Below are 13,151 nucleotides of genomic sequence, written 5' to 3'. Positions count from 1 at the left end.
ACGTTTGCACATCGAGACTTAGTAAGGGCTCTGGCATGGTGGTTTAGTGCATTCTTTGGTTAATATGCAATGCTTAATAACTGGTGTTGTCAAATCCTTGATGATGACAAGAAGCAGTCCTTGTATTGCTGGAGGAGAGCTCTGAGCTGTGTTTGCTTATGCCTTGGAAGACTTGGAATAATATCGAAGGCTCGTTCATTAACATGGACCATCGTTAGTAGTTTGGCTGAATCCAAGAGGACCAACGTATTGTGACTGAAGTTTGTCACCATTATATGCGCTTTTCAATTGCAAAATTCCACAGTTCCCCTTGAGACGCTGATTTCATGATTGAGCAGCTGTTGCTGGTCGCTTGCAACAATGCCTCCCATGTCTCCTGTTTCTACGGAAATCATCATGCTGGCCTGAGGTAGGATAGTGATGTGATCTCCGTGCACGTTCAAACCACATCAACTCATACTCATATTAGGTGGTATTGCTTGTTTCATGAAGTGTTATCGACTTGGATCTTAAGTCGAGAACTGCGTTGTGTTGGCTTAGGAGGTCCATGCCGAGGATTACGTCCTGTGAGCATAGTGGCAAGATAAAAATCATTGCAGGGTAAGTCTGATTATGCACTGAAACCTTTGGTGGGCAAATTCCTATCGGTGTCAGGTGTCCTCCAGCTGTCTAGATTTGGGAGCCTTCCCATGCAGTCTTAGCTTTTTTAACTTGGCAGCAAAGGATCCACTCATGACAGAGTAGTCGGCTCCTGTGTCCACTAAATTGGTGACTACGTGGCCATCATGAAGCACATTGAGGTCAATAGTTCTTGGTCTTGCATTACGATTAGGTCGCGACGTCGGATCACGACTATGTCGCATTATACTGTTGTTACGTCTTGTCGACAGTAGACAATATAGGCTTGACTTCGAGGCTTTGTCTTGATGGCGGCATGCCGTTGCTACGTTGTCGAGTGGGATGGAGGCTCTTCGGCATTGCGACGAAGAGCAACTGCACCTCCATCGGTTGCTGCTTTCAGTTTTCCAGATATTGGCTTACGAACAAACCTTGGGATGGGCCAGTGTATGGTCGGCGCTGTGGCAACAGGTAGTGCCCTCTTGATGGCGAACGGGAAGGTCGTAGGGGTCTCCACTGCGTTGTGGCGAGGTAGTCGCCAATATCACGAGGCCGTTCACCTTGCTGTGGGCATGGTCCACTGATAGTGAAACCTCGCAGTCCAATCTTGCAGTAAGAGCATCAGCGACAGATGTGGCTAGCTTCTCCGCAGTGGTACCAGATTGAGCAGTGGTCTGGAATGCACATGTCTGTCTTCCTAGGAAAGCTGTGACGGGCAGGCGTGCTGGTTGTAGCACCAGACTATGGACTTGCTGTGGTGCGGCGATCTGGTGTGTGCGCGGAATGGGACCATGGTGACGGCGGTGTAGTTCATCGCTTGTTTCTCAGGCTGTGGCCATTCTAACTGCACCTCAGAAACTCGGAGAAATCGCTGAACTTCTTCTTTGACGATGTCAGCGATTGAGGCTTCCTGAGCCTGCTACCTTAGAAAGAACTTTTGCAATTCCTTGCAAACGACCACACTGATGGTCTCTCGCAAGTCATTGGTGCCAAGTGCTTAAACATTGATGTAGTTTGCAGTCAGCATTAGGCAGTTATATTGCCTTGTCCGCATATCCAGTGTATTCTCAATGGTTTTGACCTCGAAAAGAAATTCAACAACAGTCTTGAGCAGGTTGGATATCAATCCAGCAAAGAGCTCTTGCTTCATACCTCGCACGAAGACCCAAACTTTTTTCTCTTCTGACATGTCGGGGTCGGCATGTCACTGAACAGGCAAGTCATCTCCTCTGTGAAAATTGCGATATTCTCATTCTACTCATTGAGCAGTTGCACTCGGGCTTCTAGCCGAGCTTCGTCCCTTTCTTTTCATATGACACTCGTGAAAGTGTTCAATGCGAAATAGGTCCCATGTTGGCAGGGTTGACTCTCAATTCTCAAACCCCATTCGAACAACGCCTTCCAACGTATAGAGTACATGGCGCAGCTTGTTGTCGTAGCTCCAGTTGCTTAACTTAGTGACCCTTTCATACGTTTCCAGTCAGCTTTCTGGCTCTTCGAATGACGATCTGCAAAAGATCAGTGGCTCCCTGGGCTGTTGCAGCACGATGGAAGACACTGGGGCTGCCATTGTGGTTGTTGACTTGGCCTTGATTTGTGGGGTCCTCTCTGGAAAAGGGCCATACTCTGGTAGCAGTCCTTGCAGCCTGCGGTTAGCTAGCCGGACCTTGGCAATGCTGCGGTTGTCTTCACAGTTTGGCTTGGATCACGGCTTTGCGGAGGTGTCTGGTACATGAGTGCACAAGCACCTCCGCCAGATTTCTTGTTGTAGTGACAGTAAAGAACACAGTATAGCGAAACTGTGAATCATGGAACCAATTTTTCATCGTGCGAACCTGTGCCCACAAAAGCAAGTGAGACTTGAAACGTAACTATAGCAGTGAGCACAGTCAGCGATCGTCGAAATCTGATCTTAGGTTCAAGCATGACGTGTGTCGTCAAAGGTTACAGCGTAATTGCTCATACCCATGTGCCTTCCAGAAAGTACTGCATAATTTGTGTCGCACATAATCAGATTGCACAAGTTTCGTTGGTGACACAACAGATAGAATCAATGATAACTTTCCTGTAAGTTCCAAATCATGCACACACGTCTTCGATCTTGCGCTGAGCGATAATTTTAGTGTGGGAAATGCGGTCTCTAAGAAAATAAGTAAGCACACATGTCAGTGCCCCCCTTTTAAAAAGCATTGACCCGATGCTACAAACACGAGATCAGAAAACTAAAGTACATGTAGTAAGTAAATATAACAAAGAAACAAAGTCCCAGAGTTTGTTACTCCTGGTACAAGGGCTTAAGACACTTAAGCTGTGGTAAACTATGGATTCTGTAATCTTGACAAAGACTTCTAACAGAGAAAGCAGCTTTGTTTTGGAGTGTGTGCCTCATCGATTCCTGAGTGTGATCAAATAATGATATCCCTCGCCTGAGGAGGACCATGGTACCATGATCGGAAATTTCCTCCAAACATATCTCTTGAAACAAGTTGGGCTGCAGGCCACCAAAACTGAGTGAAACTTGCAACATATTATGCTATCGAAGTTCTGGCACAGAGGTTCGTTCCTGTATTTTAAATGCAGAAGGATATAGCAGAGGCACAACGCCGGAAACATGATTCATTAATAAGCCCCTCGCAAAATAGTGAATGCCTCCTTCCCTATGCTTTCTTCTGATCGAACCACTCCAGAAGATCGGGTTGCAAAACAATGTTTATGTCTGCTTTTATCTGGGCTGCAACCCATCTCTCTGCAATCAGTTGCTCTTTGCCTATTTTTCCAGCATTTTTCTTGCTTCGTACTTGTTCTGAGTCAAGTGACTAATAAAGGAAACGCCAGTACTTTTTCTGTTCACGAAAAATGAATGAACATTGGATTTCTATAGACCATTTGCAAAAATCCAAGTTTGCTGTCTTGCTCGGCTGTTTAGCGTTTTCTAACTAAGAACATAGTTTTTTTCTTTGGGCTCTGTTCCTGCCTCTGAGTGAGGTCCCTGAGGGGAAGGAGAGCAAATTCAAAGGCTTTAGAAATTCTTGGAAAACTTGTCCTCATGGTTCCTGACTTCACATCTAACTGTCGAGAGGGAATGTATTGTTGCCATTCAAGAGCCCTTGCTACCACTGAAGTCTACAAGAACGAGTAGGGGAATTTTTAGGGGTAAAGGCAAAGCTGTTCAATGGTAACAATACATTGTTATGCTAGTCTGTAGATTAGAATACTGGGGTTAAAAAATGCATCGCTTGCGCATGCTCAGAATATATCTGTAAATGGTTAGCCACAGTTGGTTACATAGTTCGCTATGGGTCCATAAACGCTACTACATACGTAAAAGTTTGAATAAACAGACAGCGCTAAAGGTAGGGCTAAACAAAAAGACACAAGGCATTACGTTGCCTTGTTTCTGCTTAGTCCCGTTTTTAGTGCTGTTCGTCTCCCGAAGTTAAGTACAAACTAGCTCATCACCATTTATTATATTGTGTGCCCCAGATAACGTTAGCCAAGCTGTACAATGAAAAAAAAAATAAAATGAAAATAAAGAAGGGTGATAAAAAATAAAAGAAAGGGTCAGAGATCCGAACACAGTAGACTGAACACTTCCTTTGGCCGCCATCCCTTATTGCCCTTTGACATCTTGCTTCTTTCTGATCCGGTGTCCACGTCCACGACTTCCCATGTGCAAGATGCCATCACGCATGAGCTCGTCGTGAACACTGTAGCCTGCGCTCAGCTCTCGTCATCGCAGATCGCATAAAAGACCAATTAAGATTGTCGACACTGGGATACTGCTTTTCCACCAGGCTCCCACGTCCTTCTCTGGCTCCCATCTTGTCATGTCGGCCTTTGTGAAAAGTTAATGTTGCGGTACGTTGGGCTTTACCGCGTGCTGCACCAGGTGCCTCCTGTAGCCTAGCTATGATATAAGTCCAATGGCATCCACTTCATCAACGGCCACACCACGAAGTGACATCGTACATGTGTTCCGCCTGAAGCGTTACAGCTGTGATAAACCATTTTGGCCACAACCAGCACCGGGACAGTGCTTCACTGGCTGGGGATAATGTTACAAACAGTGGCAAAGACAAAGATGTTGTAGTGGGGATCGGTCAGTCTCTCCAGTGGGACTGAAAGACCTGCTAAAGCCTGTGTGCCCTGTGTAATCTTGACTAGCCAAGTGCTAGTCAAGTGCCATTTACTGTTTAGTAAATACTTCCTGTAACAATATATATACAGACACAGAAAGAAGAGAAAGAGAGGTTCAAAAAAAGGGGTAGGAGTGGTAGTGACTGGCGGAGAACCCTCGCCCCAAAATAAATTTCTGACTACGCCACTGGATGCATCAAGCTGCTCTAAGCCGTATATACTTTTGCTTCTCGATATTCTACATTGTAAAGGGTTGCCAGGTACTACATGCATATAAAAGTGCTCTGAATGCTAGACATAAATAAATCATATCATAAGAAGCCAACAAACGCTGACAGCAAGGACAACATAGGGGAACTACTTGTGCTTAACAAATGATATGAGTAAACGGTAAATTAATGGAAATGAAAGCGGATGAAAAAACACATCTCGTTCATTACATAAAGGTCTCGAATCCGGCAACATTGATACCTTCAGGTAGCATGTGTGGGTTTATTGACCTGTAACCATCACCCAAAAAGATCACATACTCCTGATGCCTGCGGCAGAAAGGATGTTCCACGTCTGCTGCCAAGGTTTGTGAGTGGTGGCGCTGGCTAACACTCCCAGGGTTCTACTAGGAAACATAAATACCCAAGAAAGTGGATGGGGAAACGGCGCCGCGGTAGCTCAATTGGTAGTGCATCGCACACAAAATGCGGAGGTTGTGGGACTGTTCCGCACCTGCGGTAAGTTGCCTTTTCATCCACTTTCATTTCCATTAACTTACCGTTTCTTTATTTCATTTATTAAGCACAAGTAATTTCCTCTACGTTGTCCTTGGTGTCAGTGTTTGTTGGCTTCTTATGATATGACTAATAAAGATCGGGCCCCTCGGTTAACGCCCTTCTTTTCATTCATTAGACATACATAAAGTTTCTTTAAGCTTAGCTGGGCTTGTATTGCAGTTGAATTAAGTTTAAACTGTGGCTTGCCTTTAAAAAGAGCTTAGCGATATGCATGTGTTAATGTGTAAGGTGTTCTAGATTTGAGGCACAGATGTGTAACGTGTGCAGGAGAACCTGATTTCGGGAAATTGCTCTGTGACAGGTGCGCTGTCGGAAATTATTTTGATGTGTGATACACTCTAACTAGCCCAGAAAACTAATAACCACCATTAAACCACAAACTAGTTGTAGTAATGTAGCTCGCTCAAAGTTCAAATGCGATTGAAAAGTTCATTTTGTATGCATAGCAGTATTTCTGGGCTGATAACTATGTCTGACATCTCTGTAAGGTGCCTGGTGGTGGTCTCGTGCTGACGATGCCCTCTCGGTGAGCGCATATTTCCCCCCTCATCTTTTAAGAGGTTCAATACATACAAGCATTTGTCTCGCAAACCAGATTTTTTTCAAGGGAATTTTCCACGTCTCAATAATTTCTCTCGTCGTATTCGAGTGCTGATTGCCGTGTTATAGTTTGTTAACGAAGCTTTCCCTCAAGTCTAAATATTTTAAGGCGGTTTGTCGTGTGCGTATCATGGCCACGCACGCTTATATCGCCTTCCGTTTCTCTACCACGGTTGCGCTTTAAAACCACGGCGCTGCAAGTTTGCTTCAGAGACTTTCCTTTCCTTCCCACTTCTCCTCCCTTAAACTGGCTCCCTTAACTACTACACGCAGAGACAAAGCAACAGCGCGCGCATTAGATCCTATAGATGAGATGAATATTTACAATTATTATTAGGGTTATAATTATATTCGAGCGCTGATTGCCGTGTTATAGTTTGTTAACGAAGCTTCCCCTCAAGTCTAAATATTGTAAGGCAGTTTGTCGTGTGCGTATCATGGACACGCATGCTTATATCGCCTTCCGTTTCCCTACCACGGTTGCGCTTTAAAACCACGGCGCTGCAATATTGCTTTCCCCTCCTTCCTTCTTCTCCGCCCTTAAACTGGCTCTCTTAACTACTACACGCAGAGACAAAGCAACAGCGCGCGCATGCGATCCAATAGATGAGATGAATACATATATATAGAAATGTATCAGTCATAGCTCTCGTAGTATAGCCTTCTGAGCCGTTTCCTTTTTTTTTCTTTGAAAGAAGTCCTATTAGGGTTATTATAATTACACGAAGGTATTTCGCCCTCGCCAGCAGCAGTACTTGAGATAGCGTTTCTGGCGGCTAGCTTCCCACGCTATACGTGCCGCCCTCGCACCTGTTTAAGCTTTTCCTAGACGCTAGAGCTGTACTATGCCCGCGCAACCTTGAACGATCGGAAAGCGCGTTTTCCACTCTTGGCCGGCGGAGAGGGGAGGCTTCCTTCCGGCCGCGAAGCTCTCCACATCTCTGTAAGGTGCCTGGTGGTGGTCTCGTACTGACGATGCCCTCTCGGTGAGCGCATATTTCCCCCCTCATCTTTCAAGAGGTTCAATACATACAAGCATTTTTCTCGCAAACCAGATTTTTTTCAAGGGAATTTTCCACGTCTCAATAATTTCTCTCGTCGTATTCGAGTGCTGATTGCGTGTTATAGTTTATTAACGAAGCTTTCCCTCAAGTCTAAATATTTTAAGGCAGTTTGTCGTGTTCGTATCATGGCCACGCACGCTTATATCGCCTTCCGTTTCTCTACCACGGTTGCGCTTTAAGACCACGGCGCTGTAAGTTTGCTTCAGAGACTTTCCTTTCCTTCCCACTTCTCCGCCCTTAAACTGGCTCTCTTAACTACTACACGCAGAGACAAAGCAACAGCGCGCGCATTAGATCCTTTAGATGAGATGAATGTTTACAATTATTATTAGGGTTATAATTATATTCGAGTGCTGATTGCCGTGTTATAGTTTGTTAACGAAGCTTCCCCTCAAGTCTAAATATTTTAAGGCAGTTTTCCTAGTCTCTAAAGCCGCTCGAGTTCGCTCTTCTCCTCGGGCGGCCATTTTCATGAACAGTCAACAACATCAGTCCCTTTCCACATAAGTGGCTTGACGAACCAACCGACTGAGCTACCTTTCCCGGCAACATTGAAGGGTCACGAGTTCAAATCACATGTTATGTTCCTTCCCCCCCCCCCTTTCTTTTTCTTTCCTTTTAATGTCTTTTCCTTCATTTTATCACTGTACGGAAACCCTCCTAAAAAAAAAAAATTATATATCCTCAATTATGTGTGGCCACACATGCGCAGGTCATAAATACTAGGTTCTCTAGCCGAGTGCCATCCATGCGGTATAACCGAGCTCAGATTGGTCCACCTTGACTGATCAAGTAGGGCACCACTGTAGGTTAAATGAGGCGTACAACTCCTGCGGGACCCGCCGTGGTTGCTCAGTGGTTATGGTGTTAGAGTGCTGAGCACGAGGTCGCGGGATCGGACCCCGACCACGGCGGCCGCATTTCGATGGGGGCGAAATGCGAAAACACCCGTGTACATAGAATTAGGTGCACGTTAAAGAACCCCAGGTGGTCGAAATTTTCGGAGTCCTCCACTACGGCGTGCATAATCAGAAAATGGTTTTGTCACGTAAAACCCCATAAATTAATTTTTAATTTAACTCCTACGGGGACGGTAGAGTATCCGTCTCCAGTGCAAGGGGACCGTGATTCAAATCCCGGTGCCGCGCAATTCTCCACCGGAAAATACAAAAAAAAACCGTGTGTTGAGAAAATTGCACAAACAGGCCTGGAGTGCGGCCTGATCCCGGTGACCAGAACCGGTAACGCACTCTCTCACCAGAGCAGGATTGGCCACCCTGGTGCAGTACTTGGCCACAACCTCCTATATGAATACAACAATCAAACCCCGGCCCTCAGTCCCCAGCAGCCGCGAAGCAACTGACCACGGCGGCGGTCAGATCTGTGACGCTGCAGAGGGTGCTAAGAATACCTGGCTCCGGACAGGCCGCCATTGGAATCTGAACCTGGCAACGTTTAACGTTTGAATGCTATCTAGTGAGGCGAGTCTAGCAGTGTTATTGGAGGAATTAGAGGGTAGTAAATGGGATATAATAGGGCTCAGTGAGGTTAGGAGGACAAAAGAAGCATATACAGTGCTAAAAAGCGGGCATGTACTGTGTTACCGGGGCTTAGCGGAGAGACGAGAACTAGGAGTCGGATTCCTGATTAATAAGGAAATAGCTGGTAACATACAGGAATTCTATAGCATTAACGAGAGGGTGGCAGGTCTTGTTGTGAAACTTATTAAGAGGCACAAATTGAAGGTGGTACAAGTCTATGCCCCTACATGCAGTCATGATGACCAGGAAGTCGAAAGCTTTTATGAAGACGTAGAATCGGCGATGGGTAAAGTCAAAACAAAATACACTATACTGATGGGCGACTTCAATGCCAGGGTAGGCAAGAAGCAGGCTGGAGACGAGTCAGTGGGGGAATATGGCATAGGCCCTAGGAATAGCAGAGGAGAATTATTAGTAGAGTTTGCAGAACAGAATAATATGCGGATAATGAATACCTTTTTCCGCAAGCGGGTTAGTCGAAAGTGGACGTGGAGGAGCCCGAATGGTGAGACTAGAAATGAAATCGACTTCATACTCTGCGCGAACCCTGGCATCATTCAAGATGTAGACGTGCTCGGCAAGGTACGCTGCAGTGACCACAGGATGGTAAGAACTCGAATTAGCCTAGACTTGAGGAGGGAACGAAAGAAACTGGTACACAAGAAGCCAATCAATGAGTTAGCGGTAAGAGGGAAACTAGAGGAATTCCGGATCAAGCTACAGAACAGGTATTCGGCTTTAACTCAGGAAGAGGGCCTTAGTGTTGAAGCAATGAACGACAATCTCATGGGCATCATTAAGGAGAGCGCAATAAAAGTCGGTGGTAACGCCGTTAGACAGGAAACCAGTAAGCTATCGCAGGAGACGAAAGATATAATCAAGAAACGCCAATGTATGAAAGCCTCTAACCCTACAGCTAGAATAGAACTGGCAGAACTTTCTAAGTTAATCAACAAGCGTAAGACAGCGGACATCAGGAACTATAATATGGATAGAATTGAACAGGCTCTCAGGAACGGAGGAAGCCTAAAAACAGTGATGAAGAAACTAGGAATAGGCAAGAATCAGATGTGTGCGTTAAGAGACAAAGCCGGCAATATCGTTACTAATATGGATGAGATAGTTCAAGTGGCTGAGGAGTTCTATAGAGATTTATACAGTACCAGTGGCACCCACGACGATAGTGGAAGAGAGAATAGCCTAGAGGAATTCGAAATCCCACAGGTAACGCCAGAAGAAGTAAAGAAAGCCTTAGGAGCTATGCAAAGGGGGAAGGCAGCTGGGGAGGATCAGGTAACAGCAGATTTGTTGAAGGATGGTGGTCAGATTGTTCTAGAGAAACTGGCCACCCTGTATACGCAATGCCTCATAACCTCGAGCGTACCGGAATCTTGGAAGAACGCTAACATAATCCTAATCCATAAGAAAGGGGACGCCAAAGACTTGAAAAATTATAGATCGATCAGCTTACTGTCCGTTGCCTACAAAGTATTTACTAAGGTAATCGCAAATAGAATCAGGAACACCTTAGACTTCTGTCAACCAAAGGACCAGGCAGGATTCCGTAAAGGCTACTCAACAATAGACCATATTCACACTATCAATCAAGTGATAGAGAAATGTGCAGAATATAACCAACCCTTATATATAGCTTTCATTGATTACGAGAAAGCGTTTGATTCAGTCGAAACCTCAGCAGTCATGGAGGCATTACGGAATCAGGGTGTAGATGAGCCATATGTAAAAATACTGGAAGATATCTATAGCGGCTCCACAGCCACCGTAGTCCTCCACAAAGAAAGCAACAAAATCCCTATAAAGAAAGGCGTCAGACAGGGAGATACGATATCTCCAATGCTATTCACAGCATGTTTACAGGAGGTATTCAGAGGCCTGGAGTGGGAAGAATTGGGGATAAAAGTTGATGGAGAATACCTTAGCAACTTGCGATTCGCTGATGATATTGCCTTGCTTAGTAACTCAGGAGACCAACTGCAATGCATGCTCACTGACCTGGAGAGGCAAAGCAGAAGGGTGGGTCTGAAAATTACTCTGCAGAAAACTAAAGTATTGTTTAACAGTCTCGGAAGAGAACAGCAGTTTACGATAGGTAGCGAAGCACTGGAAGTGGTAAGGGAATACATCTACTTAGGGCAGGTAGTGACCACGGATCCGGATCATGAGACTGAAATAACCAGAAGAATAAGAATGGGTTGGGGTGCGTTTGGCAGGCATTCTCAAATCATGAACAGCAGGTTGCCACTATCCCTCAAAATGAAAGTGTACAACAGCTGTGTGTTACCAGTACTCACATAGGGGGCAGAAACCTGGAGGCTTACGAAAAGGGTTCTGCTGAAATTGAGGACGACGCAACGAGCTATGGAAAGAAGAATGATGGGTGTAACGTTAAGGGATAAGAAAAGAGCAGATTGGGTGAGGCAACAAACGCGGGTAAACGACATCTTAGTTGAAATCAAGAAAAAGAAATGGGCATGGGCCAGACATGTAATGAGGAGGGAAGATAACCGATGGTCACTAAGAGTTACGGACTGGATTCCAAGGGAAGGGAAGCGTAGCAGGGGGCGGCAGAAAGTTAGGTGGGCGGATGACATTAAGACGTTTGCAGGGACAACATGGCCACAATTAGTACATGACCGGGGTAGTTGGAGAAGTATGGGAGATGCCTTTGCCCTGCAGTGGGCGTAACTAGGCTGATGATGATGAACTATGTCTTGGTGATTCTCTTCATAGTTGATAACGTTATTTGCCTTCTTTCTCTTTATAGGTGTGTGTCACTGGTGAACGGAGGACGTCATGTTCTTGCCCCCCCGTCTACCATATTTAGAATATGTGACATTAATTTTTATTGGTGGCTGTATGCTGTAAATTTTCCTTTATCGTTGGGACTGATTCTATCACTAGTGGTTTTTATGGCACACAGTATGCCTTTATCTTTTTTTTTGTTAGTTTGTGTATTTGTCCTCTCTAGGTTCTAGCAAATTTGTTTATTTCTTGGAGTTCTTTTGCTATTATTTTCAGTCTTTTCGTTACCTTGGCATGTAAGCACTCCTCTATAGTAATTGTGTGTTTAATCTTTGTAAAAATTCAGTTTGATGAGCCTGTTTCAGAGCATAAATGATATTGTTTGGTGAACCTTGGTGCATTCTTAGTTTTAGTTGATATTTTAATTCCTGCACTAGCAGCATGTAATCTTTTGGTACCACTAGCATTCTGTTGTGTTAGTGGCCGCAGAATTTGAGTGATTACACTTAATGGTTTCTTTTATTGGAAGCAGTATATTATACAAATTCTCTAAAAACACAAATAGCAGATAATTGGGCTGTTATCCTGCTAGGTATATTTTAATTTTCTTTTCTTTTTTACAGCTTGTCTTCTTCGGTGGCTTTAAAAGAAGCATCTCCTTGTTTCTTCAGCCCCATCGCTGAAGGAATAATGGGGGACTGAAGACAGTATATTCATTATGCTTTCTGTTGTGGAAAATTGCAAATGCATTCTAGGTATTTACAAGGCATGCTTGTGTAAATATGTATTGAGAAAGTGTTATACGTAAAACATGTTCAATATGAAGCTGTCAGTTATGCTATGGCAGCAAAGCATTTGTATGCCAAGGGGTTTCTTTACCTCTTTTTCCGTTGTTGACATCTTTTGTTTATTTTGGCTTTGTCATTTTAAATGCACTGCCCTTGTTGATGCAGAAGAGTCGTGTTTTAATACAGCAGTCAGGCAGATTTTCTTCATACTTTGTTTTCATTATTGGTGTTTTGCATTATCTGTGTGGACTATATTGTGTGTATGTCCGTGCGTGTATGTGACCGCGTTCTGCTCGTGAAAATTGCATGCATCTGATTTGTGCACTGATCTTGTGAGCTGCTTGTCTTGAATCAAGCTGGCTCTTGCAGTGCAAGACATATCTCTTTGCAAAGTTAGCTTCATTGTGTACTTTTTATCTGTGTATTCATTAAGGTTATTCATGTGTTCTATGCTTAACGAATAAAAATATGACGCACCAATGTAGCTAAATAATCCATATGAAAAAGAGCATTGATTCTGCAACATATAGCTGTCCATGGTATGCAGATTTAGTAACTGTTAAACATTGGTGTGTGATCTAGATGTGGAGCAGAAATGTGCACAATCTACTCAGAACCCTGTTGTAGTATTGTGTCTTAACGGCCACCACCTCATGATGCATATGTTGCCAACGACAATGTTATATTACGAGGTGTTGTGCAGTAATAGGGGAGAGAATACCTAGCCAGGAAACCACAAAACAGTTTAAACGTTGCACACTGAACCAAAAGTAACTGGTCTCAGTTCAAAGCTGCATTGTGCTAGCATTGTGATCACCTGAGGAACCATGTACTGTGTTGCATCTTGTATTA

General features: G+C 44.4%; 1 protein-coding gene across 2 annotated transcripts in view; it reads left to right on the top strand.

The window, feature by feature from the left end:
* LOC126519233 (uncharacterized) overlaps positions 1 to 13,151 on the top strand; it is a 38,073-nt gene that overhangs the window by 20,351 nt on the left and 4,571 nt on the right. The gene's annotated exons all lie outside the window — the stretch shown is intronic.

Source organism: Dermacentor andersoni, chromosome 10 (genome assembly GCF_023375885.2).
Source record: "Dermacentor andersoni chromosome 10, qqDerAnde1_hic_scaffold, whole genome shotgun sequence".
Lineage (NCBI taxonomy): Eukaryota > Metazoa > Arthropoda > Arachnida > Ixodida > Ixodidae > Dermacentor > Dermacentor andersoni.
This window is presented reverse-complemented; position numbering and strand designations above follow the sequence as displayed.